General features: G+C 40.8%; 26 non-coding genes across 26 annotated transcripts; 24 read left to right on the forward strand and 2 right to left on the reverse strand.

The window, feature by feature from the left end:
- Nucleotides 1-1,808: 1,808 nt before the first annotated feature.
- TRNAT-AGU (transfer RNA threonine (anticodon AGU)) lies at nt 1,809-1,882 on the forward strand. Its single transcript has one exon. It is a non-coding gene; the product is annotated as a tRNA-Thr (tRNA).
- Nucleotides 1,883-5,169: 3,287 nt separating this feature from the next.
- On the forward strand, nt 5,170-5,243 carry TRNAT-AGU (transfer RNA threonine (anticodon AGU)). The gene has a single exon. It is a non-coding gene; the product is annotated as a tRNA-Thr (tRNA).
- A 1,548-nt stretch (nt 5,244-6,791) lies between these two features.
- TRNAT-AGU (transfer RNA threonine (anticodon AGU)) lies at nt 6,792-6,865 on the forward strand. Its single transcript has one exon. It is a non-coding gene; the product is annotated as a tRNA-Thr (tRNA).
- A 767-nt stretch (nt 6,866-7,632) lies between these two features.
- TRNAT-AGU (transfer RNA threonine (anticodon AGU)) lies at nt 7,633-7,706 on the forward strand. Its single transcript has one exon. It is a non-coding gene; the product is annotated as a tRNA-Thr (tRNA).
- A 1,607-nt stretch (nt 7,707-9,313) lies between these two features.
- Nucleotides 9,314-9,387, forward strand: TRNAT-AGU (transfer RNA threonine (anticodon AGU)). Its single transcript has one exon. It is a non-coding gene; the product is annotated as a tRNA-Thr (tRNA).
- A 237-nt stretch (nt 9,388-9,624) lies between these two features.
- TRNAK-UUU (transfer RNA lysine (anticodon UUU)) lies at nt 9,625-9,697 on the reverse strand. Its single transcript has one exon. It is a non-coding gene; the product is annotated as a tRNA-Lys (tRNA).
- Nucleotides 9,698-10,154: 457 nt separating this feature from the next.
- On the forward strand, nt 10,155-10,228 carry TRNAT-AGU (transfer RNA threonine (anticodon AGU)). Its single transcript has one exon. It is a non-coding gene; the product is annotated as a tRNA-Thr (tRNA).
- A 751-nt stretch (nt 10,229-10,979) lies between these two features.
- Nucleotides 10,980-11,053, forward strand: TRNAT-AGU (transfer RNA threonine (anticodon AGU)). The gene has a single exon. It is a non-coding gene; the product is annotated as a tRNA-Thr (tRNA).
- Nucleotides 11,054-11,820: 767 nt separating this feature from the next.
- Nucleotides 11,821-11,894, forward strand: TRNAT-AGU (transfer RNA threonine (anticodon AGU)). Its single transcript has one exon. It is a non-coding gene; the product is annotated as a tRNA-Thr (tRNA).
- A 764-nt stretch (nt 11,895-12,658) lies between these two features.
- On the forward strand, nt 12,659-12,732 carry TRNAT-AGU (transfer RNA threonine (anticodon AGU)). Its single transcript has one exon. It is a non-coding gene; the product is annotated as a tRNA-Thr (tRNA).
- A 766-nt stretch (nt 12,733-13,498) lies between these two features.
- Nucleotides 13,499-13,572, forward strand: TRNAT-AGU (transfer RNA threonine (anticodon AGU)). Its single transcript has one exon. It is a non-coding gene; the product is annotated as a tRNA-Thr (tRNA).
- Nucleotides 13,573-14,336: 764 nt separating this feature from the next.
- Nucleotides 14,337-14,410, forward strand: TRNAT-AGU (transfer RNA threonine (anticodon AGU)). Its single transcript has one exon. It is a non-coding gene; the product is annotated as a tRNA-Thr (tRNA).
- Nucleotides 14,411-15,176: 766 nt separating this feature from the next.
- On the forward strand, nt 15,177-15,250 carry TRNAT-AGU (transfer RNA threonine (anticodon AGU)). Its single transcript has one exon. It is a non-coding gene; the product is annotated as a tRNA-Thr (tRNA).
- A 710-nt stretch (nt 15,251-15,960) lies between these two features.
- On the forward strand, nt 15,961-16,034 carry TRNAT-AGU (transfer RNA threonine (anticodon AGU)). The gene has a single exon. It is a non-coding gene; the product is annotated as a tRNA-Thr (tRNA).
- Nucleotides 16,035-16,801: 767 nt separating this feature from the next.
- On the forward strand, nt 16,802-16,875 carry TRNAT-AGU (transfer RNA threonine (anticodon AGU)). Its single transcript has one exon. It is a non-coding gene; the product is annotated as a tRNA-Thr (tRNA).
- A 766-nt stretch (nt 16,876-17,641) lies between these two features.
- Nucleotides 17,642-17,715, forward strand: TRNAT-AGU (transfer RNA threonine (anticodon AGU)). Its single transcript has one exon. It is a non-coding gene; the product is annotated as a tRNA-Thr (tRNA).
- A 766-nt stretch (nt 17,716-18,481) lies between these two features.
- TRNAT-AGU (transfer RNA threonine (anticodon AGU)) lies at nt 18,482-18,555 on the forward strand. Its single transcript has one exon. It is a non-coding gene; the product is annotated as a tRNA-Thr (tRNA).
- Nucleotides 18,556-19,265: 710 nt separating this feature from the next.
- Nucleotides 19,266-19,339, forward strand: TRNAT-AGU (transfer RNA threonine (anticodon AGU)). The gene has a single exon. It is a non-coding gene; the product is annotated as a tRNA-Thr (tRNA).
- A 767-nt stretch (nt 19,340-20,106) lies between these two features.
- On the forward strand, nt 20,107-20,180 carry TRNAT-AGU (transfer RNA threonine (anticodon AGU)). Its single transcript has one exon. It is a non-coding gene; the product is annotated as a tRNA-Thr (tRNA).
- A 1,606-nt stretch (nt 20,181-21,786) lies between these two features.
- Nucleotides 21,787-21,860, forward strand: TRNAT-AGU (transfer RNA threonine (anticodon AGU)). The gene has a single exon. It is a non-coding gene; the product is annotated as a tRNA-Thr (tRNA).
- A 237-nt stretch (nt 21,861-22,097) lies between these two features.
- Nucleotides 22,098-22,170, reverse strand: TRNAK-UUU (transfer RNA lysine (anticodon UUU)). Its single transcript has one exon. It is a non-coding gene; the product is annotated as a tRNA-Lys (tRNA).
- Nucleotides 22,171-22,627: 457 nt separating this feature from the next.
- TRNAT-AGU (transfer RNA threonine (anticodon AGU)) lies at nt 22,628-22,701 on the forward strand. The gene has a single exon. It is a non-coding gene; the product is annotated as a tRNA-Thr (tRNA).
- A 751-nt stretch (nt 22,702-23,452) lies between these two features.
- Nucleotides 23,453-23,526, forward strand: TRNAT-AGU (transfer RNA threonine (anticodon AGU)). Its single transcript has one exon. It is a non-coding gene; the product is annotated as a tRNA-Thr (tRNA).
- Nucleotides 23,527-24,294: 768 nt separating this feature from the next.
- On the forward strand, nt 24,295-24,368 carry TRNAT-AGU (transfer RNA threonine (anticodon AGU)). Its single transcript has one exon. It is a non-coding gene; the product is annotated as a tRNA-Thr (tRNA).
- A 1,607-nt stretch (nt 24,369-25,975) lies between these two features.
- TRNAT-AGU (transfer RNA threonine (anticodon AGU)) lies at nt 25,976-26,049 on the forward strand. The gene has a single exon. It is a non-coding gene; the product is annotated as a tRNA-Thr (tRNA).
- Nucleotides 26,050-26,817: 768 nt separating this feature from the next.
- On the forward strand, nt 26,818-26,891 carry TRNAT-AGU (transfer RNA threonine (anticodon AGU)). Its single transcript has one exon. It is a non-coding gene; the product is annotated as a tRNA-Thr (tRNA).
- The last annotated feature ends 950 nt before the right edge of the window (nt 26,892-27,841 follow it).

Consider the following 27,841-nt stretch of genomic DNA (forward strand, 5'->3'; position numbering starts at 1 on the left):
CAATGGAGTTTCAGTCAATTGGAAAACATTTTGAAAAGTTATATTGCAACAGAAGCCCAGCCTTAAAAAAGTGGATTTCACTTCTAAATAATTACACGAGGAAGGAAAGGAGACCAGATGCAAAAAAGGTGCTGTGGCTTAGTTGGTTAAAGCGCCTGTCTAGTAAACAGGAGATCCTGAGTTAGAATCTCAGCAGCGCCTGTCTGCTTTTTTTCGACCAATCTGTCTCCCCAATATTAAAACTTTGTACAAAGATTGCTATTTCATGCTATTTAGAAGCACAGTCAGGCTTGATATGTTGGCAAAGCATCCAAGAACTCTGGACTCCACTACCTTAGAGTCATATTGCCCAAGGTTGCGATGCCATCAGAAATAGCACATATTAGAATGAGCAATTCATATTTCCTGCTTAATTTTTTGTAAAAGAAGCAAAGGTACGCCTGAACAGGGTCTTGAACCCTGGACCCTCAGATTAAAAGTCTGATGCTCTACCGACTGAGCTATCCAGGCACAGGGATCACTGCCCATTTGAAACTTGATTTTCACTCTACAGCACCTCCATACATGGCTACCTCACTGGTCAATAAAGGAAATGAATTACTAGTGCATTACACACATTTTGACACTGGAGACATAACTTTTTTCAGTCATTCCGTATCCAGATATAGAGATTTGCAGCATCTAGGACTTTAATGTTCACCCACTTACGGATTTGAATGTTTTGCCACATTCATGAGTGCAAACTTGCTCCCCAGTAAAGACGAACATGTGCTCCTCAATGCACACACTGGGCAATGCAGTCCACTCTAAATCGACGATTAATGACATGCTCGTTTTGTGCAATGGAGTTTCAGTCAATTGGAAAACATTTTGAAAAGTTATATTGCAACAGAAGCCCAGCCTTAAAAAAGTGGATTTCACTTCTGATTGATTACATGAGGAAGGAAAGGAGACCAGCTGCAAAAAAGGGGCTGTGGCTTAGTTGGTTAAAGCGCCAGTCTAGTAAACAGGAGATCCTGAGTTCGAATCTCAGCAGCGCCTGTCTGCTTTTTTTTCGACCAATCTGTCTCCCCAATATTAAAACTTTGTACAAAGATTGCTATTTCATGCTATTTAGAAGCACAGTCAGGCTTGAAATGTTGGCAAAGCATCCAAGAACTCTGGACTCCACTACCTTAGAGTCATATTGCCCAAGGTTGCGATGCCATCAGAAACAGCACATATTAGAATGAGCAATTCATATTTCCTGCTTAATTTTTTGTAAAAGAAGCAAAGGTACGCCTGAACAGGGACTTGAACCCTGGACCCTCAGATTAAAAGTCTGATGCTCTACCGACTGAGCTATCCAGGCACAGGGATCACTGCCCATTTGAAACTTGATTTTCACTCTACAGCACCTCCATACATGGCTACCTCACTGGTCAATAAAGGAAATGAATTACTAGTGCATTACACACATTTCGACACTGGAGACATAACTTTTTTCAGTCATTCCGTATCCAGATATAGAGATTTGCAGCATCTAGGACTTTAATGTTCACCCACTTACGGATTTGAATGTTTTGCCACATTCATGAGTGCAAACTTGCTCCCCAGTAAAGACGAACATGTGCTCCTCAATGCACACACTGGGCAATGCAGTCCACTCTAAATCGACGATTAATGACATGCTTGTTTTGTGCAATGGAGTTTCAGTCAATTGGAAAACATTTTGAAAAGTTATATTGCAACAGAAGCCCAGCCTTAAAAAAGTGGATTTCACTTCTAAATGATTACATGAGGAAGGAAAGGAGACCAGATGCAAAAAAGGTGCTGTGGCTTAGTTGGTTAAAGCGCCTGTCTAGTAAACAGGAGATCCTGAGTTCGAATCTCAGCAGCGCCTGTCTGCTTTTTTTCGACCAATCTGTCTCCCCAATATTAAAACTTTGTACAAAGATTGCTATTTCATGCTATTTAGAAGCACAGTCAGGCTTCATATGTTGGCAAAGCATCCAAGAACTCTGGACTCCACTACCTTAGAGTCATATTGCCCAAGGTTGCGATGCCATCAGAAATAGCACATATTAGAATGAGCAATTCATATTTCCTGCTTAATTTTTTGTAAAAGAAGCAAAGGTACACCTGAACAGGGACTTGAACCCTGGACCCTCAGATTAAAAGTCTGATGCTCTACCGACTGAGCTATCCAGGCACATGGATCACTGCCATTTGAAACTTGATTTTCACTCTACAGCACCTCCATACATGGCTACCTCACTGGTCAATAAAGGAAATGAATTACTAGTGCATTACACACATTTTGACACTGGAGACATAACTTTTTTCAGTCATTCCGTATCCAGATATAGAGATTTGCAGCATCTAGGACTTTAATGTTCACCCACTTACGGATTTGAATGTTTTGCCACATTCATGAGTGCAAACTTGCTCCCCAGTAAATACGAACATGTGCTCCTCAATGCACACACTGGGCAATGCAGTCCACTCTAAATCGACGATTAATGACATGCTCGTTTTGTGCAATGGAGTTTCAGTCAATTGGAAAACATTTTGAAAAGTTATATTGCAACAGAAGCCCAGCCTTAAAAAAGTGGATTTCACTTCTAAATGATTACACGAGGAAGGAAAGGAGACCAGATGCAAAAAAGGTGCTGTGGCTTAGTTGGTTAAAGCGCCTGTCTAGTAAACAGGAGATCCTGAGTTAGAATCTCAGCAGCGCCTGTCTGCTTTTTTTCGACCAATCTGTCTCCCCAATATTAAAACTTTGTACAAAGATTGCTATTTCATGCTATTTAGAAGCACAGTCAGGCTTGATATGTTGGCAAAGCATCCAAGAACTCTGGACTCCACTACCTTAGAGTCATATTGCCCAAGGTTGCGATGCCATCAGAAATAGCACATATTAGAATGAGCAATTCATATTTCCTGCTTAATTTTTTGTAAAAGAAGCAAAGGTACGCCTGAACAGGGACTTGAACCCTGGACCCTCAGATTAAAAGTCTGATGCTCTACCGACTGAGCTATCCAGGCACAGGGATCACTGCCCATTTGAAACTTGATTTTCACTCTACAGCACCTCCATACATGGCTACCTCACTGGTCAATAAAGGAAATGAATTACTAGTGCATTACACACATTTTGACACTGGAGACATAACTTTTTTCAGTCATTCCGTATCCAGATATAGAGATTTGCAGCATCTAGGACTTTAATGTTCACCCACTTACGGATTTGAATGTTTTGCCACATTCATGAGTGCAAACTTGCTCCCCAGTAAAGACGAACATGTGCTCCTCAATGCACACACTGGGCAATGCAGTCCACTCTAAATCGACGATTAATGACATGCTCGTTTTGTGCAATGGAGTTTCAGTCAATTCGAAAACATTTTGAAAAGTTATATTGCAACAGAAGCCCAGCCTTAAAAAAGTGGATTTCACTTCTGATTGATTACATGAGGAAGGAAAGGAGACCAGATGCAAAAAAGGGGCTGTGGCTTAGTTGGTTAAAGCGCCTGTCTAGTAAACAGGAGATACTGAGTTCGAATCTCAGCAGCGCCTGTCTGCTTTTTTTTCGACCAATCTGTCTCCCCAATATTAAAACTTTGTACAAAGATTGCTATTTCATGCTATTTAGAAGCACAGTCAGGCTTGAAATGTTGGCAAAGCATCCAAGAACTCTGGACTCCACTACCTTAGAGTCATATTGCCCAAGGTTGCGGTGCCATCAGAAACAGCACATATTAGAATGAGCAATTCATATTTCCTGCTTAATTTTTTGTAAAAGAAGCAAAGGTACGCCTGAACAGGGACTTGAACCCTGGACCCTCAGATTAAAAGTCTGATGCTCTACCGACTGAGCTATCCAGGCACAGGGATCACTGCCCATTTGAAACTTGATTTTCACTCTACAGCACCTCCATACATGGCTACCTCACTGGTCAATAAAGGAAATGAATTACTAGTGCATTACACACATTTCGACACTGGAGACATAACTTTTTTCAGTCATTCCGTATCCAGATATAGAGATTTGCAGCATCTAGGACTTTAATGTTCACCCACTTACGGATTTGAATGTTTTGCCACATTCATGAGTGCAAACTTGCTCCCCAGTAAAGACGAACATGTGCTCCTCAATGCACACACTGGGCAATGCAGTCCACTCTAAATCGACGATTAATGACATGCTTGTTTTGTGCAATGGAGTTTCAGTCAATTGGAAAACATTTTGAAAAGTTATATTGCAACAGAAGCCCAGCCTTAAAAAAGTGGATTTCACTTCTGATTGATTACATGAGGAAGGAAAGGAGACCAGATGCAAAAAAGGGGCTGTGGCTTAGTTGGTTAAAGCGCCTGTCTAGTAAACAGGAGATACTGAGTTCGAATCTCAGCAGCGCCTGTCTGCTTTTTTTTCGACCAATCTGTCTCCCCAATATTAAAACTTTGTACAAAGATTGCTATTTCATGCTATTTAGAAGCACAGTCAGGCTTGAAATGTTGGCAAAGCATCCAAGAACTCTGGACTCCACTACCTTAGAGTCATATTGCCCAAGGTTGCGATGCCATCAGAAACAGCACATATTAGAATGAGCAATTCATATTTCCTGCTTAATTTTTTGTAAAAGAAGCAAAGGTACGCCTGAACAGGGACTTGAACCCTGGACCCTCAGATTAAAAGTCTGATGCTCTACCGACTGAGCTATCCAGGCAAAGGGATCACTGCCCATTTGAAACTTGATTTTCACTCTACAGCACCTCCATACATGGCTACCTCACTGGTCAATAAAGGAAATGAATTACTAGTGCATTACACACATTTCGACACTGGAGACATAACTTTTTTCAGTCATTCCGTATCCAGATATAGAGATTTGCAGCATCTAGGACTTTAATGTTCACCCACTTACGGATTTGAATGTTTTGCCACATTCATGAGTGCAAACTTGCTCCCCAGTAAAGACGAACATGTGCTCCTCAATGCACACGCTGGGCAATGCAGTCCACTCTAAATCGACGATTAATGACATGCTTGTTTTGTGCAATGGAGTTTCAGTCAATTGGAAAACATTTTGAAAAGTTATATTGCAACAGAAGCCCAGCCTTAAAAAAGTGGATTTCACTTCTAAATGATTACATGAGGAAGGAAAGGAGACCAGATGCAAAAAAGGTGCTGTGGCTTAGTTGGTTAAAGCGCCTGTCTAGTAAACAGGAGATCCTGAGTTCGAATCTCAGCAGCGCCTGTCTGCTTTTTTTCGACCAATCTGTCTCCCCAATATTAAAACTTTGTACAAAGATTGCTATTTCATGCTATTTAGAAGCACAGTCAGGCTTCATATGTTGGCAAAGCATCCAAGAACTCTGGACTCCACTACCTTAGAGTCATATTGCCCAAGGTTGCGATGCCATCAGAAATAGCACATATTAGAATGAGCAATTCATATTTCCTGCTTAATTTTTTGTAAAAGAAGCAAAGGTACGCCTGAACAGGGACTTGAACCCTGGACCCTCAGATTAAAAGTCTGATGCTCTACCGACTGAGCTATCCAGGCACATGGATCACTGCCATTTGAAACTTGATTTTCACTCTACAGCACCTCCATACATGGCTATCTCACTGGTCAATAAAGGAAATGAATTACTAGTGCATTACACACATTTTGACACTGGAGACATAACTTTTTTCAGTCATTCCGTATCCAGATATAGAGATTTGCAGCATCTAGGACTTTAATGTTCACCCACTTACGGATTTGAATGTTTTGCCACATTCATGAGTGCAAACTTGCTCCCCAGTAAATACGAACATGTGCTCCTCAATGCACACACTGGGCAATGCAGTCCACTCTAAATCGACGATTAATGACATGCTCGTTTTGTGCAATGGAGTTTCAGTCAATTGGAAAACATTTTGAAAAGTTATATTGCAACAGAAGCCCAGCCTTAAAAAAGTGGATTTCACTTCTAAATGATTACATGAGGAAGGAAAGGAGACCAGATGCAAAAAAGGTGCTGTGGCTTAGTTGGTTAAAGCGCCTGTCTAGTAAACAGGAGATCCTGAGTTAGAATCTCAGCAGCGCCTGTCTGCTTTTTTTCGACCAATCTGTCTCCCCAATATTAAAACTTTGTACAAAGATTGCTATTTCATGCTATTTAGAAGCACAGTCAGGCTTGATATGTTGGCAAAGCATCCAAGAACTCTGGACTCCACTACCTTAGAGTCATATTGCCCAAGGTTGCGATGCCATCAGAAATAGCACATATTAGAATGAGCAATTCATATTTCCTGCTTAATTTTTTGTAAAAGAAGCAAAGATACGCCTGAACAGGGACTTGAACCCTGGACCCTAAGATTAAAAGTCTGATGCACTCTACAGCACCTCCATACATGGCTACCTCACTGGTCAATAAAGGAAATGAATTACTAGTGCATTACACACATTTTGACACTGGAGACATAACTTTTTTCAGTCATTCCGTATCCAGATATAGAGATTTGCAGCATCTAGGACTTTAATGTTCACCCACTTACGGATTTGAATGTTTTGCCACATTAATGAGTGCAAACTTGCTCCCCAGTAAAGACGAACATGTGCTCCTCAATGCACACACTGGGCAATGCAGTCCACTCTAAATCGACGATTAATGACATGCTCGTTTTGTGCAATGGAGTTTCAGTCAATTGGAAAACATTTTGAAAAGTTATATTGCAACAGAAGCCCAGCCTTAAAAAAGTGGATTTCACTTCTAAATGATTACATGAGGAAGGAAAGGAGACCAGATGCAAAAAAGGTGCTGTGGCTTAGTTGGTTAAAGCGCCTGTCTAGTAAACAGGAGATCCTGAGTTCGAATCTCAGCAGCGCCTGTCTGCTTTTTTTCGACCAATCTGTCTCCCCAATATTAAAACTTTGTACAAAGATTGCTATTTCATGCTATTTAGAAGCACAGTCAGGCTTGATATGTTGGCAAAGCATCCAAGAACTCTGGACTCCACTACCTTAGAGTCATATTGCCCAAGGTTGCGATGCCATCAGAAATAGCACATATTAGAATGAGCAATTCATATTTCCTGCTTAATTTTTTGTAAAAGAAGCAAAGGTACGCCTGAACAGGGACTTGAACCCTGGACCCTCAGATTAAAAGTCTGATGCTCTACCGACTGAGCTATCCAGGCACAAGGATCACTGCCCATTTGAAACTTGATTTTCACTCTACAGCACCTCCATACATGGCTACCTCACTGGTCAATAAAGGAAATGAATTACTAGTGCATTACACACATTTTGACACTGGAGACATAACTTTTTTCAGTCATTCCGTATCCAGATATAGAGATTTGCAGCATCTAGGACTTTAATGTTCACCCACTTACGGATTTGAATGTTTTGCCACATTCATGAGTGCAAACTTGCTCCCCAGTAAAGACGAACATGTGCTCCTCAATGCACAAACTGGGCAATGCAGTCCACTCTAAATCGACGATTAATGACATGCTCGTTTTGTGCAATGGAGTTTCAGTCAATTGGAAAACATTTTGCAAAGTTATATTGCAACAGAAGCCCAGCCTTAAAAAAAGTGGATTTCACTTCTAAATGATTACATGAGGAAGGACAGGAGATCAGATGCAAAAGAGGTGCTGTGGCTTAGTTGGTTAAAGCGCCTGTCTAGTAAACAGGAGATCCTGAGTTCGAATCTCAGCAGCACCTGTCTGCTTTTTTTTCAACCAATCTGTCTCCCCAATATTAAAACTTTGTACAAAGATTGTTATTTCATGCTATTTAGAAGCACAGTCAGGCTTGAAACGTTGGCAAAGCATCCAAGAATTCTGGACTCCACTACCTTAGAGTCATATTGCCCAAGGTTGCGATGCCATCAGAAATAGCACATATTAGAATGAGCAATTCATATTTCCTGCTAAATTTTTTGTAAAAGAAGCAAAGATACGCCTGAACAGGGACTTGAACCCTGGACCCTCAGATTAAAAGTCTGATGCTCTACCGACTGAGCTATCCAGGCACAGGGATCACTGCCCATTTGAAACTTGATTTTCACTCTACAGCACCTCCATACATGGCTACCTCACTGGTCAATAAAGGAAATGAATAACTAGTGCATTACACACATTTTGACACTGGAGACATAACTTTTTTCAGTCATTCCGTATCCAGATATAGAGATTTGCAGCATCTAGGACTTTAATGTTCACCCACTTACGGATTTGAATGTTTTGCCACATTAATGAGTGCAAACTTGCTCCCCAGTAAAGACGAACATGTGCTCCTCAATGCACACACTGGGCAATGCAGTCCACTCTAAATCGACGATTAATGACATGCTCGTTTTGTGCAATGGAGTTTCAGTCAATTGGAAAACATTTTGAAAAGTTATATTGCAACAGAAGCCCAGCCTTAAAAAAGTGGATTTCACTTCTAAATGATTACATGAGGAAGGAAAGGAGACCAGATGCAAAAAAGGTGCTGTGGCTTAGTTGGTTAAAGCGCCTGTCTAGTAAACAGGAGATCCTGAGTTTGAATCTCAGCAGCGCCTGTCTGCTTTTTTTCGACCAATCTGTCTCCCCAATATTAAAACTTTGTACAAAGATTGCTATTTCATGCTATTTAGAAGCACAGTCAGGCTTGAAATGTTGGCAAAGCATCCAAGAACTCTGGACTCCACTACCTTAGAGTCATATTGCCCAAGGTTGCGATGCCATCAGAAATAGCACATATTAGAATGGGCAATTCATATTTCCTGCTTAATTTTTTGTAAAAGAAGCAAAGGTACGCCTGAACAGGAACTTGAACCCTGGACCCTCAGATTAAAAGTCTGATGCTCTACCGACTGAGCTATCAAGGCACAGGGATCACTGCCCATTTGAAACTTGATTTTCACTCTACAGCACCTCCATACATGGCTACCTCACTGGTCAATAAAGGAAATGAATTACTAGTGCATTACACACATTTTGACACTGGAGACATAACTTTTTTCAGTCATTCCGTATCCAGATATAGAGATTTGCAGCATCTAGGACTTTAATGTTCACCCACTTACGGATTTGAATGTTTTGCCACATTCATGAGTGCAAACTTGCTCCCCAGTAAAGACGAACATGTGCTCCTCAATGCACACACTGGGCAATGAAGTCCACTCTAAATCGACGATTAATGACATGCTCGTTTTGTGCAATGGAGTTTCAGTCAATTGGAAAACATTTTGAAAAGTTATATTGCAATAGAAGCCCAGCCTTAAAAAAGTGGATTTCACTTCTAAATGATTACATGAGGAAGGAAAGGAGAGCAGATGCAAAAAAGGTGCTGTGGCTTAGTTGGTTAAAGCGCCTGTCTAGTAAACAGGAGATCCTGAGTTCGAATCTCAGCAGCGCCTGTCTGCTTTTTTTTCGACCAATCTGTCTCCCCAATATTAAAACTTTGTACAAAGATTGCTATTTCATGCTATTTAGAAGCACAGTCAGGCTTGAAATGTTGGCAAAGCATCCAAGAACTCTGGACTCCACTACCTTAGAGTCATATTGCCCAAGGTTGCGATGCCATCAGAAATAGCACATATTAGAATGAGCAATTCATATTTCCTGCTTAATTTTTTGTAAAAGAAGCAAAGGTACGCCTGAACAGGGACTTGAACCCTGGACCCTCAGATTAAAAGTCTGATGCTCTACCAACTGAGCTATCCAGGCACAAGGATCACTGCCCATTTGAAACTTGATTTTCACTCTACAGCACCTCCATACATGGCTACCTCACTGGTCAATAAAGGAAATGAATTACTAGTGCATTACACACATTTTGACACTGGAGACATAACTTTTTTCAGTCATTCCGTATCCAGATATAGAGATTTGCAGCATCTAGGACTTTAATGTTCACCCACTTACGGATTTGAATGTTTTGCCACATTCATGAGTGCAAACTTGCTCCCCAGTAAAGACGAACATGTGCTCCTCAATGCACACACTGGGCAATGCAGTCCACTCTAAATCGACGATTAATGACATGCTCGTTTTGTGCAATGGAGTTTCAGTCAATTGGAAAACATTTTGAAAAGTTATATTGCAACAGAAGCCCAGCCTTAAAAAAGTGGATTTCACTTCTGAATGATTACATGAGGAAGGAAAGGAGACCAGATGCAAAAAAGGTGCTGTGGCTTAGTTGGTTAAAGCGCCTGTCTAGTAAACAGGAGATCCTGAGTTCGAATCTCAGCAGCGCCTGTCTGCTTTTTTTTGGACCAATCTGTCTCCCCAATATTAAAACTTTGTACAAAGATTGCTATTTCATGCTATTTAGAAGCACAGTCAGGCTTGAAATGTTGGCAAAGCATCCAAGAACTCTGGACTCCACTACCTTAGAGTCATATTGCCCAAGGTTGCGATGCCATCAGAAACAGCACATATTAGAATGAGCAATTCATATTTCCTGCTTAATTTTTTGTAAAAGAAGCAAAGGTACGCTGAACAGGGACTTGAACCCTGGACCCTCAGATCAACCGACTGAGCTATCCAGGCAGATGGATCACTGCCATTTGAAACTTGATTTTCACTCTACAGCACCTCCATACATGGCTACCTCACTGGTCAATAAAGGAAATGAATTACTAGTGCATTACACACATTTTGACACTGGAGACATAACTTTTTTCAGTCATTCCGTATCCAGATATAGAGATTTGCAGCATCTAGGACTTTAATGTTCACCCACTTACGGATTTGAATGTTTTGCCACATTCATGAGTGCAAACTTGCTCCCCAGTAAAGACGAACATGTGCTCCTCAATGCACACACTGGGCAATGCAGTCCACTCTAAATCGACGATTAATGACATGCTCGTTTTGTGCAATGGAGTTTCAGTCAATTGGAAAACATTTTGTAAAGTTATATTGCAACAGAAGCCCAGCCTTAAAAAAAGTGGATTTCACTTCTAAATGATTACATGAGGAAGGACAGGAGATCAGATGCAAAAGAGGTGCTGTGGCTTAGTTGGTTAAAGCGCCTGTCTAGTAAACAGGAGATCCTGAGTTCGAATCTCAGCAGCACCTGTCTGCTTTTTTTTCAACCAATCTGTCTCCCCAATATTAAAACTTTGTACAAAGATTGTTATTTCATGCTATTTAGAAGCACAGTCAGGCTTGAAACGTTGGCAAAGCATCCAAGAATTCTGGACTCTACTACCTTAGAGTCATATTGCCCAAGGTTGCGATGCCATCAGAAATAGCACATATTAGAATGAGCAATTCATATTTCCTGCTAAATTTTTTGTAAAAGAAGCAAAGATACGCCTGAACAGGGACTTGAACCCTGGACCCTAAGATTAAAAGTCTGATGCTCTACCGACTGAGCTATCCAGGCACATGGATCACTGCCCATTTGAAACTTGATTTTCACTCTACAGCACCTCCATACATGGCTACCTCACTGGTCAATAAAGGAAATGAATTACTAGTGCATTACACACATTTTGACACTGGAGACATAACTTTTTTCAGTCATTCCGTATCCAGATATAGCGATTTGCAGCATCTAGGACTTTAATGTTCACCCACTTACGGATTTTAATGTTTTGCCACATTCATGAGTGCAAACTTGCTCCCCAGTAAAGACGAACATGTGCTCCTCAATGCACACACTCGGCAATGCAGTCCACTCTAAATCGACGATTAATGACATGCTCGTTTTGTGCAATGGAGTTTCAGTCAATTGGAAAACATTTTGAAAAGTTATATTGCAACAGAAGCCCAGCCTTAAAAAAGTGGATTTCACTTCTAAATGATTACATGAGGAAGGAAAGGAGACCAGATGCAAAAAAGGTGCTGTGGCTTAGTTGGTTAAAGCGCCTGTCTAGTAAACAGGAGATCCTGAGTTCGAATCTCAGCAGCGCCTGTCTGCTTTTTTTCGACCAATCTGTCTCCCCAATATTAAAACTTTGTACAAAGATTGCTATTTCATGCTATTTAGAAGCACAGTCAGGCTTGATATGTTGGCAAAGCATCCAAGAACTCTGGACTCCACTACCTTAGAGTCATATTGCCCAAGGTTGCGATGCCATCAGAAATAGCACATATTAGAATGAGCAATTCATATTTCCTGCTTAATTTTTTGTAAAAGAAGCAAAGGTACGCCTGAACAGGGACTTGAATCCTGGACCCTCAGATTAAAAGTCTGATGCTCTACCGACTGAGCTATCCAGGCAGATGGATCACTGCCATTTGAAACTTGATTTTCACTCTACATCACCTCCATACATGGCTACCTCACTGGTCAATAAAGGAAATGAATTACTAGTGCATTACACACATTTTGACACTGGAGACATAACTTTTTTCAGTCATTCCGTATCCAGATATAGAGATTTGCAGCATCTAGGACTTTAATGTTCACCCACTTACGGATTTGAATGTTTTGCCACATTAATGAGTGCAAACTTGCTCCCCAGTAAAGACGAACATGTGCTCCTCAATGCACACACTGGGCAATGCAGTCCACTCTAAATCGACGATTAATGACATGCTCGTTTTGTGCAATGGAGTTTCAGTCAATTGGAAAACATTTTAAAAGTTATATTGCAACAGAAGCCCAGCCTTAAAAAAGTGGATTTCACTTCTAAATGATTACATGAGGAAGGAAAGGAGACCAGATGCGAAAAAGGTGCTGTGGCTTAGTTGGTTAAAGCGCCTGTCTAGTAAACAGGAGATCCTGAGTTCGAATCTCAGCAGCGCCTGTCTGCTTTTTTTCGACCAATCTGTCTCCCCAATATTAAAACTTTGTACAAAGATTGCTATTTCATGCTATTTAGAAGCACAGTCAGGCTTGATATGTTGGCAAAGCATCCAAGAACTCTGGACTCCACTACCTTAGAGTCATATTGCCCAAGGTTGCGATGCCATCAGAAATAGCACATATTAGAATGAGCAATTCATATTTCCTGCTAAATTTTTTGTAAAAGAAGCAAAGGTACGCCTGAACAGGGACTTGAACCCTGGACCCTCAGATTAAAAGTCTGATGCTCTACCGACTGAGCTATCCAGGCACATGGATCACTGCCCATTTGAAACTTGATTTTCACTCTACAGCACCTCCATACATGGCTACCTCACTGGTCAATAAAGGAAATGAATTACTAGTGCATTACACACATTTTGACACTGGAGACATAACTTTTTTCAGTCATTCCGTATCCAGATATAGCGATTTGCAGCATCTAGGACTTTAATGTTCACCCACTTACGGATTTTAATGTTTTGCCACATTCATGAGTGCAAACTTGCTCCCCAGTAAAGACGAACATGTGCTCCTCAATGCACACACTCGGCAATGCAGTCCACTCTAAATCGACGATTAATGACATGCTCGTTTTGTGCAATGGAGTTTCAGTCAATTGGAAAACATTTTGAAAAGTTATATTGCAACAGAAGCCCAGCCTTAAAAAAGTGGATTTCACTTCTAAATGATTACATGAGGAAGGAAAGGAGACCAGATGCAAAAAAGGTGCTGTGGCTTAGTTGGTTAAAGCGCCTGTCTAGTAAACAGGAGATCCTGAGTTCGAATCTCAGCAGCGCCTGTCTGCTTTTTTTCGACCAATCTGTCTCCCCAATATTAAAACTTTGTACAAAGATTGCTATTTCATGCTATTTAGAAGCACAGTCAGGCTTGATATGTTGGCAAAGCATCCAAGAACTCTGGACTCCACTACCTTAGAGTCATATTGCCCAAGGTTGCGATGCCATCAGAAATAGCACATATTAGAATGAGCAATTCATATTTCCTGCTTAATTTTTTGTAAAAGAAGCAAAGGTACGCCTGAACAGGGACTTGAATCCTGGACCCTCAGATTAAAAGTCTGATGCTCTACCGACTGAGCTATCCAGGCAGATGGATCACTGCCATTTGAAACTTGATTTTCACTCTACATCACCTCCATACATGGCTACCTCACTGGTTAATAAAGGAAATGAATTACTAGTGCATTACACACATTTTGACACTGGAGACATAACTTTTTTCAGTCATTCCGTATCCAGATATAGAGATTTGCAGCATCTAGGACTTTAATGTTCACCCACTTACGGATTTGAATGTTTTGCCACATTAATGAGTGCAAACTTGCTCCCCAGTAAAGACGAACATGTGCTCCTCAATGCACACACTGGGCAATGCAGTCCACTCTAAATCGACGATTAATGACATGCTCGTTTTGTGCAATGGAGTTTCAGTCAATTGGAAAACATTTTAAAAGTTATATTGCAACAGAAGCCCAGCCTTAAAAAAGTGGATTTCACTTCTAAATGATTACATGAGGAAGGAAAGGAGACCAGATGCGAAAAAGGTGCTGTGGCTTAGTTGGTTAAAGCGCCTGTCTAGTAAACAGGAGATCCTGAGTTCGAATCTCAGCAGCGCCTGTCTGCTTTTTTTCGACCAATCTGTCTCCCCAATATTAAAACTTTGTACAAAGATTGCTATTTCATGCTATTTAGAAGCACAGTCAGGCTTGATATGTTGGCAAAGCATCCAAGAACTCTGGACTCCACTACCTTAGAGTCATATTGCCCAAGGTTGCGATGCCATCAGAAATAGCACATATTAGAATGAGCAATTCATATTTCCTGCTTAATTTTTTGTAAAAGAAGCAAAGGTACGCCTGAACAGGGACTTGAACCCTGGACCCTCAGATTAAAAGTCTGATGCTCTACCGACTGAGCTATCCAGGCAGATGGATGACTGCCATTTGAAACTTGATTTTCACTCTACAGCACCTCCATACATGGCTACCTCACTGGTCAATAAAGGAAATGAATTACTAGTGCATTACACACATTTTGACACTGGAGACATAACTTTTTTCAGTCATTCCGTATCCAGATATAGAGATTTGCAGCATCTAGGACTTTAATGTTCACCCACTTACGGATTTGAATGTTTTGCCACATTCATGAGTGCAAACTTGCTCCCCAGTAAAGACGAACATGTGCTCCTCAATGCACACACTGGGCAATGCAGTCCACTCTAAATCGACGATTAATGACATGCTCGTTTTGTGCAATGGAGTTTCAGTCAATTGGAAAACATTTTGTAAAGTTATATTGCAACAGAAGCCCAGCCTTAAAAAAAGTGGATTTCACTTCTAAATGATTACATGAGGAAGGACAGGAGATCAGATGCAAAAGAGGTGCTGTGGCTTAGTTGGTTAAAGCGCCTGTCTAGTAAACAGGAGATCCTGAGTTCGAATCTCAGCAGCACCTGTCTGCTTTTTTTTCAACCAATCTGTCTCCCCAATATTAAAACTTTGTACAAAGATTGTTATTTCATGCTATTTAGAAGCACAGTCAGGCTTGAAACGTTGGCAAAGCATCCAAGAATTCTGGACTCTACTACCTTAGAGTCATATTGCCCAAGGTTGCGATGCCATCAGAAATAGCACATATTAGAATGAGCAATTCATATTTCCTGCTAAATTTTTTGTAAAAGAAGCAAAGATACGCCTGAACAGGGACTTGAACCCTGGACCCTAAGATTAAAAGTCTGATGGACTCTACAGCACCTCCATACATGGCTACCTCACTGGTCAATAAAGGAAATGAATTACTAGTGCATTACACACATTTTGACACTGGAGACATAACTTTTTTCAGTCATTCCGTATCCAGATATAGAGATTTGCAGCATCTAGGACTTTAATGTTCACCCACTTACGGATTTGAATGTTTTGCCACATTAATGAGTGCAAACTTGCTCCCCAGTAAAGACGAACATGTGCTCCTCAATGCACACACTGGGCAATGCAGTCCACTCTAAATCGACGATTAATGACATGCTCGTTTTGTGCAATGGAGTTTCAGTCAATTGGAAAACATTTTGAAAAGTTATATTGCAACAGAAGCCCAGCCTTAAAAAAGTGGATTTCACTTCTAAATGATTACATGAGGAAGGAAAGGAGACCAGATGCAAAAAAGGTGCTGTGGCTTAGTTGGTTAAAGCGCCTGTCTAGTAAACAGGAGATCCTGAGTTCGAATCTCAGCAGCGCCTGTCTGCTTTTTTTCGACCAATCTGTCTCCCCAATATTAAAACTTTGTACAAAGATTGCTATTTCATGCTATTTAGAAGCACAGTCAGGCTTGATATGTTGGCAAAGCATCCAAGAACTCTGGACTCCACTACCTTAGAGTCATATTGCCCAAGGTTGCGATGCCATCAGAAATAGCACATATTAGAATGAGCAATTCATATTTCCTGCTTAATTTTTTGTAAAAGAAGCAAAGGTACGCCTGAACAGGGACTTGAACCCTGGACCCTCAGATTAAAAGTCTGATGCTCTACCGACTGAGCTATCCAGGCACAAGGATCACTGCCCATTTGAAACTTGATTTTCACTCTACAGCACCTCCATACATGGCTACCTCACTGGTCAATAAAGGAAATGAATTACTAGTGCATTACACACATTTTGACACTGGAGACATAACTTTTTTCAGTCATTCCGTATCCAGATATAGAGATTTGCAGCATCTAGGACTTTAATGTTCACCCACTTACGGATTTGAATGTTTTGCCACATTCATGAGTGCAAACTTGCTCCCCAGTAAAGACGAACATGTGCTCCTCAATGCAAAAACTGGGCAATGCAGTCCACTCTAAATCGACGATTAATGACATGCTCGTTTTGTGCAATGGAGTTTCAGTCAATTGGAAAACATTTTGCAAAGTTATATTGCAACAGAAGCCCAGCCTTAAAAAAAGTGGATTTCACTTCTAAATGATTACATGAGGAAGGACAGGAGATCAGATGCAAAAGAGGTGCTGTGGCTTAGTTGGTTAAAGCGCCTGTCTAGTAAACAGGAGATCCTGAGTTCGAATCTCAGCAGCACCTGTCTGCTTTTTTTTCAACCAATCTGTCTCCCCAATATTAAAACTTTGTACAAAGATTGTTATTTCATGCTATTTAGAAGCACAGTCAGGCTTGAAACGTTGGCAAAGCATCCAAGAATTCTGGACTCCACTACCTTAGAGTCATATTGCCCAAGGTTGCGATGCCATCAGAAATAGCACATATTAGAATGAGCAATTCATATTTCCTGCTAAATTTTTTGTAAAAGAAGCAAAGATACGCCTGAACAGGGACTTGAACCCTGGACCCTCAGATTAAAAGTCTGATGCTCTACCGACTGAGCTATCCAGGCACAGGGATCACTGCCCATTTGAAACTTGATTTTCACTCTACAGCACCTCCATACATGGCTACCTCACTGGTCAATAAAGGAAATGAATAACTAGTGCATTACACACATTTTGACACTGGAGACATAACTTTTTTCAGTCATTCCGTATCCAGATATAGAGATTTGCAGCATCTAGGACTTTAATGTTCACCCACTTACGGATTTGAATGTTTTGCCACATTAATGAGTGCAAACTTGCTCCCCAGTAAAGACGAACATGTGCTCCTCAATGCACACACTGGGCAATGCAGTCCACTCTAAATCGACGATTAATGACATGCTCGTTTTGTGCAATGGAGTTTCAGTCAATTGGAAAACATTTTAAAAGTTATATTGCAACAGAAGCCCAGCCTTAAAAAAGTGGATTTCACTTCTAAATGATTACATGAGGAAGGAAAGGAGACCAGATGCGAAAAAGGTGCTGTGGCTTAGTTGGTTAAAGCGCCTGTCTAGTAAACAGGAGATCCTGAGTTCGAATCTCAGCAGCGCCTGTCTGCTTTTTTTCGACCAATCTGTCTCCCCAATATTAAAACTTTGTACAAAGATTGCTATTTCATGCTATTTAGAAGCACAGTCAGGCTTGATATGTTGGCAAAGCATCCAAGAACTCTGGACTCCACTACCTTAGAGTCATATTGCCCAAGGTTGCGATGCCATCAGAAATAGCACATATTAGAATGAGCAATTCATATTTCCTGCTTAATTTTTTGTAAAAGAAGCAAAGGTACGCCTGAACAGGGACTTGAACCCTGGACCCTCAGATTAAAAGTCTGATGCTCTACCGACTGAGCTATCCAGGCAGATGGATGACTGCCATTTGAAACTTGATTTTCACTCTACAGCACCTCCATACATGGCTACCTCACTGGTCAATAAAGGAAATGAATTACTAGTGCATTACACACATTTTGACACTGGAGACATAACTTTTTTCAGTCATTCCGTATCCAGATATAGAGATTTGCAGCATCTAGGACTTTAATGTTCACCCACTTACGGATTTGAATGTTTTGCCACATTCATGAGTGCAAACTTGCTCCCCAGTAAAGACGAACATGTGCTCCTCAATGCACACACTGGGCAATGCAGTCCACTCTAAATCGACGATTAATGACATGCTCGTTTTGTGCAATGGAGTTTCAGTCAATTGGAAAACATTTTGTAAAGTTATATTGCAACAGAAGCCCAGCCTTAAAAAAAGTGGATTTCACTTCTAAATGATTACATGAGGAAGGACAGGAGATCAGATGCAAAAGAGGTGCTGTGGCTTAGTTGGTTAAAGCGCCTGTCTAGTAAACAGGAGATCCTGAGTTCGAATCTCAGCAGCACCTGTCTGCTTTTTTTTCAACCAATCTGTCTCCCCAATATTAAAACTTTGTACAAAGATTGTTATTTCATGCTATTTAGAAGCACAGTCAGGCTTGAAACGTTGGCAAAGCATCCAAGAATTCTGGACTCTACTACCTTAGAGTCATATTGCCCAAGGTTGCGATGCCATCAGAAATAGCACATATTAGAATGAGCAATTCATATTTCCTGCTAAATTTTTTGTAAAAGAAGCAAAGATACGCCTGAACAGGGACTTGAACCCTGGACCCTAAGATTAAAAGTCTGATGGACTCTACAGCACCTCCATACATGGCTACCTCACTGGTCAATAAAGGAAATGAATTACTAGTGCATTACACACATTTTGACACTGGAGACATAACTTTTTTCAGTCATTCCGTATCCAGATATAGAGATTTGCAGCATCTAGGACTTTAATGTTCACCCACTTACGGATTTGAATGTTTTGCCACATTAATGAGTGCAAACTTGCTCCCCAGTAAAGACGAACATGTGCTCCTCAATGCACACACTGGGCAATGCAGTCCACTCTAAATCGACGATTAATGACATGCTCGTTTTGTGCAATGGAGTTTCAGTCAATTGGAAAACATTTTGAAAAGTTATATTGCAACAGAAGCCCAGCCTTAAAAAAGTGGATTTCACTTCTAAATGATTACATGAGGAAGGAAAGGAGACCAGATGCAAAAAAGGTGCTGTGGCTTAGTTGGTTAAAGCGCCTGTCTAGTAAACAGGAGATCCTGAGTTCGAATCTCAGCAGCGCCTGTCTGCTTTTTTTCGACCAATCTGTCTCCCCAATATTAAAACTTTGTACAAAGATTGCTATTTCATGCTATTTAGAAGCACAGTCAGGCTTGATATGTTGGCAAAGCATCCAAGAACTCTGGACTCCACTACCTTAGAGTCATATTGCCCAAGGTTGCGATGCCATCAGAAATAGCACATATTAGAATGAGCAATTCATATTTCCTGCTTAATTTTTTGTAAAAGAAGCAAAGGTACGCCTGAACAGGGACTTGAACCCTGGACCCTCAGATTAAAAGTCTGATGCTCTACCGACTGAGCTATCCAGGCACAAGGATCACTGCCCATTTGAAACTTGATTTTCACTCTACAGCACCTCCATACATGGCTACCTCACTGGTCAATAAAGGAAATGAATTACTAGTGCATTACACACATTTTGACACTGGAGACATAACTTTTTTCAGTCATTCCGTATCCAGATATAGAGATTTGCAGCATCTAGGACTTTAATGTTCACCCACTTACGGATTTGAATGTTTTGCCACATTCATGAGTGCAAACTTGCTCCCCAGTAAAGACGAACATGTGCTCCTCAATGCAAAAACTGGGCAATGCAGTCCACTCTAAATCGACGATTAATGACATGCTCGTTTTGTGCAATGGAGTTTCAGTCAATTGGAAAACATTTTGCAAAGTTATATTGCAACAGAAGCCCAGCCTTAAAAAAAGTGGATTTCACTTCTAAATGATTACATGAGGAAGGACAGGAGATCAGATGCAAAAGAGGTGCTGTGGCTTAGTTGGTTAAAGCGCCTGTCTAGTAAACAGGAGATCCTGAGTTCGAATCTCAGCAGCACCTGTCTGCTTTTTTTTCAACCAATCTGTCTCCCCAATATTAAAACTTTGTACAAAGATTGTTATTTCATGCTATTTAGAAGCACAGTCAGGCTTGAAACGTTGGCAAAGCATCCAAGAATTCTGGACTCCACTACCTTAGAGTCATATTGCCCAAGGTTGCGATGCCATCAGAAATAGCACATATTAGAATGAGCAATTCATATTTCCTGCTAAATTTTTTGTAAAAGAAGCAAAGATACGCCTGAACAGGGACTTGAACCCTGGACCCTCAGATTAAAAGTCTGATGCTCTACCGACTGAGCTATCCAGGCACAGGGATCACTGCCCATTTGAAACTTGATTTTCACTCTACAGCACCTCCATACATGGCTACCTCACTGGTCAATAAAGGAAATGAATAACTAGTGCATTACACACATTTTGACACTGGAGACATAACTTTTTTCAGTCATTCCGTATCCAGATATAGAGATTTGCAGCATCTAGGACTTTAATGTTCACCCACTTACGGATTTGAATGTTTTGCCACATTAATGAGTGCAAACTTGCTCCCCAGTAAAGACGAACATGTGCTCCTCAATGCACACACTGGGCAATGCAGTCCACTCTAAATCGACGATTAATGACATGCTCGTTTTGTGCAATGGAGTTTCAGTCAATTGGAAAACATTTTAAAAGTTATATTGCAACAGAAGCCCAGCCTTAAAAAAGTGGATTTCACTTCTAAATGATTACATGAGGAAGGAAAGGAGACCAGATGCAAAAAAGGTGCTGTGGCTTAGTTGGTTAAAGCGCCTGTCTAGTAAACAGGAGATCCTGAGTTTGAATCTCAGCAGCGCCTGTCTGCTTTTTTTCGACCAATCTGTCTCCCCAATATTAAAACTTTGTACAAAGATTGCTATTTCATGCTATTTAGAAGCACAGTCAGGCTTGAAATGTTGGCAAAGCATCCAAGAACTCTGGACTCCACTACCTTAGAGTCATATTGCCCAAGGTTGCGATGCCATCAGAAATAGCACATATTAGAATGGGCAATTCATATTTCCTGCTTAATTTTTTGTAAAAGAAGCAAAGGTACGCCTGAACAGGAACTTGAACCCTGGACCCTCAGATTAAAAGTCTGATGCTCTACCGACTGAGCTATCAAGGCACAGGGATCACTGCCCATTTGAAACTTGATTTTCACTCTACAGCACCTCCATACATGGCTACCTCACTGGTCAATAAAGGAAATGAATTACTAGTGCATTACACACATTTTGACACTGGAGACATAACTTTTTTCAGTCATTCCGTATCCAGATATAGAGATTTGCAGCATCTAGGACTTTAATGTTCACCCACTTACGGATTTGAATGTTTTGCCACATTCATGAGTGCAAACTTGCTCCCCAGTAAAGACGAACATGTGCTCCTCAATGCACACACTGGGCAATGAAGTCCACTCTAAATCGACGATTAATGACATGCTCGTTTTGTGCAATGGAGTTTCAGTCAATTGGAAAACATTTTGAAAAGTTATATTGCAATAGAAGCCCAGCCTTAAAAAAGTGGATTTCACTTCTAAATGATTACATGAGGAAGGAAAGGAGAGCAGATGCAAAAAAGGTGCTGTGGCTTAGTTGGTTAAAGCGCCTGTCTAGTAAACAGGAGATCCTGAGTTCGAATCTCAGCAGCGCCTGTCTGCTTTTTTTTCGACCAATCTGTCTCCCCAATATTAAAACTTTGTACAAAGATTGCTATTTCATGCTATTTAGAAGCACAGTCAGGCTTGAAATGTTGGCAAAGCATCCAAGAACTCTGGACTCCACTACCTTAGAGTCATATTGCCCAAGGTTGCGATGCCATCAGAAATAGCACATATTAGAATGAGCAATTCATATTTCCTGCTTAATTTTTTGTAAAAGAAGCAAAGGTACGCCTGAACAGGGACTTGAACCCTGGACCCTCAGATTAAAAGTCTGATGCTCTACCAACTGAGCTATCCAGGCACAAGGATCACTGCCCATTTGAAACTTGATTTTCACTCTACAGCACCTCCATACATGGCTACCTCACTGGTCAATAAAGGAAATGAATTACTAGTGCATTACACACATTTTGACACTGGAGACATAACTTTTTTCAGTCATTCCGTATCCAGATATAGAGATTTGCAGCATCTAGGACTTTAATGTTCACCCACTTACGGATTTGAATGTTTTGCCACATTCATGAGTGCAAACTTGCTCCCCAGTAAAGACGAACATGTGCTCCTCAATGCACACACTGGGCAATGCAGTCCACTCTAAATCGACGATTAATGACATGCTCGTTTTGTGCAATGGAGTTTCAGTCAATTGGAAAACATTTTGAAAAGTTATATTGCAACAGAAGCCCAGCCTTAAAAAAGTGGATTTCACTTCTGAATGATTACATGAGGAAGGAAAGGAGACCAGATGCAAAAAAGGTGCTGTGGCTTAGTTGGTTAAAGCGCCTGTCTAGTAAACAGGAGATCCTGAGTTCGAATCTCAGCAGCGCCTGTCTGCTTTTTTTTCGACCAATCTGTCTCCCCAATATTAAAACTTTGTACAAAGATTGCTATTTCATGCTATTTAGAAGCACAGTCAGGCTTGAAATGTTGGCAAAGCATCCAAGAACTCTGGACTCCACTACCTTAGAGTCATATTGCCCAAGGTTGCGATGCCATCAGAAACAGCACATATTAGAATGAGCAATTCATATTTCCTGCTTAATTTTTTGTAAAAGAAGCAAAGGTACGCTGAACAGGGACTTGAACCCTGGACCCTCAGATCAACCGACTGAGCTATCCAGGCAGATGGATCACTGCCATTTGAAACTTGATTTTCACTCTACAGCACCTCCATACATGGCTACCTCACTGGTCAATAAAGGAAATGAATTACTAGTGCATTACACACATTTTGACACTGGAGACATAACTTTTTTCAGTCATTCCGTATCCAGATATAGAGATTTGCAGCATCTAGGACTTTAATGTTCACCCACTTACGGATTTGAATGTTTTGCCACATTCATGAGTGCAAACTTGCTCCCCAGTAAAGACGAACATGTGCTCCTCAATGCACACACTGGGCAATGCAGTCCACTCTAAATCGACGATTAATGACATGCTCGTTTTGTGCAATGGAGTTTCAGTCAATTGGAAAACATTTTGTAAAGTTATATTGCAACAGAAGCCCAGCCTTAAAAAAAGTGGATTTCACTTCTAAATGATTACATGAGGAAGGACAGGAGATCAGATGCAAAAGAGGTGCTGTGGCTTAGTTGGTTAAAGCGCCTGTCTAGTAAACAGGAGATCCTGAGTTCGAATCTCAGCAGCACCTGTCTGCTTTTTTTTCAACCAATCTGTCTCCCCAATATTAAAACTTTGTACAAAGATTGTTATTTCATGCTATTTAGAAGCACAGTCAGGCTTGAAACGTTGGCAAAGCATCCAAGAATTCTGGACTCTACTACCTTAGAGTCATATTGCCCAAGGTTGCGATGCCATCAGAAATAGCACATATTAGAATGAGCAATTCATATTTCCTGCTAAATTTTTTGTAAAAGAAGCAAAGATACGCCTGAACAGGGACTTGAACCCTGGACCCTAAGATTAAAAGTCTGATGCTCTACCGACTGAGCTATCCAGGCACAGGGATCACTGCCCTTTTGAAACTTGATTTTCACTCTACAGCACCTCCATACATGGCTACCTCACTGGTCAATAAAGGAAATGAATTACTAGTGCATTACACACATTTTGACACTGGAGACATAACTTTTTTCAGTCATTCCGTATCCAGATATAGAGATTTGCAGCATCTAGGACTTTAATGTTCACCCACTTACGGATTTGAATGTTTTGCCACATTCATGAGTGCAAACTTGCTCCCCAGTAAAGACGAACATGTGCTCCTCAATGCACACACTGGGCAATGCAGTCCACTCTAAATCGACGATTAATGACATGCTCGTTTTGTGCAATGGAGTTTCAGTCAATTGGAAAACATTTTGCAAAGTTATATTGCAACAGAAGCCCAGCCTTAAAAAAAGTGGATTTCACTTCTAAATGATTACATGAGGAAGGACAGGAGATCAGATGCAAAAGAGGTGCTGTGGCTTAGTTGGTTAAAGCGCCTGTCTAGTAAACAGGAGATCCTGAGTTCGAATCTCAGCAGCACCTGTCTGCTTTTTTTTCAACCAATCTGTCTCCCCAATATTAAAACTTTGTACAAAGATTGTTATTTCATGCTATTTAGAAGCACAGTCAGGCTTGAAACGTTGGCAAAGCATCCAAGAATTCTGGACTCCACTACCTTAGAGTCATATTGCCCAAGGTTGCGATGCCATCAGAAATAGCACATATTAGAATGAGCAATTCATATTTCCTGCTAAATTTTTTGTAAAAGAAGCAAAGATACGCCTGAACAGGGACTTGAACCCTGGACCCTCAGATTAAAAGTCTGATGCTCTACCGACTGAGCTATCCAGGCACAGGGATCACTGCCCATTTGAAACTTGATTTTCACTCTACAGCACCTCCATACATGGCTACCTCACTGGTCAATAAAGGAAATGAATAACTAGTGCATTACACACATTTTGACACTGGAGACATAACTTTTTTCAGTCATTCCGTATCCAGATATAGAGATTTGCAGCATCTAGGACTTTAATGTTCACCCACTTACGGATTTGAATGTTTTGCCACATTAATGAGTGCAAACTTGCTCCCCAGTAAAGACGAACATGTGCTCCTCAATGCACACACTGGGCAATGCAGTCCACTCTAAATCGACGATTAATGACATGCTCGTTTTGTGCAATGGAGTTTCAGTCAATTGGAAAACATTTTGAAAAGTTATATTGCAACAGAAGCCCAGCCTTAAAAAAGTGGATTTCACTTCTAAATGATTACATGAGGAAGGAAAGGAGACCAGATGCAAAAAAGGTGCTGTGGCTTAGTTGGTTAAAGCGCCTGTCTAGTAAACAGGAGATCCTGAGTTTGAATCTCAGCAGCGCCTGTCTGCTTTTTTTCGACCAATCTGTCTCCCCAATATTAAAACTTTGTACAAAGATTGCTAATTCATGCTATTTAGAAGCACAGTCAGGCTTGATATGTTGGCAAAGCATCCAAGAACTCTGGACTCCACTACCTTAGAGTCATATTGCCCAAGGTTGCGATGCCATCAGAAATAGCACATATTAGAATGAGCAATTCATATTTCCTGCTTAATTTTTTGTAAAAGAAGCAAAGGTACGCCTGAACAGGGACTTGAACCCTGGACCCTCAGATCAAAAGTCTGATGCTCTACCGACTGAGCTAACCAGGCACATGGATCACTGCCATTTGAAACTTGATTTTCACTCTACAGCGCCTCCATACATGGCTACCTCACTGGTCAATAAAGGAAATGAATTACTAGTGCATTACACACATTTTGACACTGGAGACATAACTTTTTTCAGTCATTCCGTATCCAGATATAGAGATTTGCAGCATCTAGGACTTTAATGTTCACCCACTTACGGATTTGAATGTTTTGCCACATTCATGAGTGCAAAATTGCTCCCCAGTAAAGGCAAACATGTGCTCCTCAATACACACACTGGGCAATGCAGTCCACTCTAAATCAACGATTAATGACATGCTCGTTTTGTGCAATGGAGTTTCAGTCAATTGGAAAACATTTTGTAAAGTTATATTGCAACAGAAGCCCAGCCTTAAAAAAAGTGGATTTCACTTCTAAATGATTACATGAGGAAGGAAAGGAGATCAGATGCAAAAGAGGTGCTGTGGCTTAGTTGGTTAAAGCGCCTGTCTAGTAAACAGGAGATCCTGAGTTCGAATCTCAGCAGCGCCTGTCTGCTTTTTTTTCGACCAATCTGTCTCCCCAATATTAAAACTTTGTACAAAGATTGCTATTTCATGCTATTTAGAAGCACAGTCAGGCTTGAAATGTTGGCAAAGCATCCAAGAACTCTGGACTCCACTACCTTAGAGTCATATTGCCCAAGGTTGCGATGCCATCAGAAATAGCACATATTAGAATGAGCAATTCATATTTCCTGCTTAATTTTTTGTAAAAGAAGCAAAGGTACGCCTGAACAGGGACTTGAACCCTGGACCCTCAGATTAAAAGTCTGATGCTCTACCGACTGAGCTATCCAGGCACAAGGATCACTGCCCATTTGAAACTTGATTTTCACTCTACAGCACCTCCATACACGGCTACCTCACTGGTCAATAAAGGAAATGAATTACTAGTGCATTACACACATTTTGACACTGGAGACATAACTTTTTTCAGTCATTCCGTATCCAGATATAGAGATTTGCAGCATCTAGGACTTTAATGTTCACCCACTTACGGATTTGAATGTTTTGCCACATTCATGAGTGCAAAATTGCTCCCCAGTAAAGGCGAACATGTGCTCCTCAATACACACACTGGGCAATGCAGTCCACTCTAAATCAACGATTAATGACATGCTCGTTTTGTGCAATGGAGTTTCAGTCAATTGGAAAACATTTTGTAAAGTTATATTGCAACAGAAGCCCAGCCTTAAAAAAAGTGGATTTCACTTCTAAATGATTACATGAGGAAGGACAGGAGATCAGATGCAAAAGAGGTGCTGTGGCTTAGTTGGTTAAAGCGCCTGTCTAGTAAACAGGAGATCCTGAGTTCGAATCTCAGCAGCGCCTGTCTGCTTTTTTTTCGACCAATCTGTCTCCCCAATATTAAAACTTTGTACAAAGATTGTTATTTCATGCTATTTAGAAGCAAAGTCAGGCTTGAAATGTTGGCAAAGCATCCAAGAATTCTGGACTCCACTACCTTAGAGTCATATTGCCCAAGGTTGCGATGCCATCAGAAATAGCACATATTAGAATGAGCAATTCATATTTCCTGCTAAATTTTTTGTAAAAGAAGCAAAGATACACCTGAACAGGGACTTGAACCCTGGACCCTCAGATTAAAAGTCTGATGCTCTACCGACTGAGCTATCCAGGCAGATGGATCACTGCCATTTGAAACTTGATTTTCACTCTACAGCACCTCCATACATGGCTACCTCACTGGTCAATAAAGGAAATGAATTACTAGTGCATTACACACATTTTGACACTGGAGACATAACTTTTTTCAGTCATTCCGTATCCAGATATAGAGATTTGCAGCATCTAGGACTTTAATGTTCACCCACTTACGGATTTGAATGTTTTGCCACATTCATGAGTGCAAACTTGCTCCCCAGTAAAGACGAACATGTGCTCCTCAATGCACACACTGGGCAATGCAGTCCACTCTAAATCGACGATTAATGACATGCTCGTTTTGTGCAATGGAGTTTCAGTCAATTGGAAAACATTTTGAAAAGTTATATTGCAACAGAAGCCCAGCCTTAAAAAAGTGGATTTCACTTCTAAATGATTACATGAGGAAGGAAAGGAGACCAGATGCAAAAAAGGTGCTGCGGCTTAGTTGGTTAAAGCGCCTGTCTAGTAAACAGGAGATCCTGAGTTCGAATCTCAGCAGCGCCTGTCTGCTTTTTTTTCGACCAATCTGTCTCCCCAATATTAAAACTTTGTACAAAGATTGCTATTTCATGCTATTTAGAAGCACAGTCAGGCTTGAAATGTTGGCAAAGCAT

This window comes from Ambystoma mexicanum, unplaced genomic scaffold, assembly GCF_040938575.1.
Source record: "Ambystoma mexicanum isolate Mex_15411 unplaced genomic scaffold, UKY_AmexF1_1 Mex_scaf1, whole genome shotgun sequence".
Lineage (NCBI taxonomy): Eukaryota > Metazoa > Chordata > Amphibia > Caudata > Ambystomatidae > Ambystoma > Ambystoma mexicanum.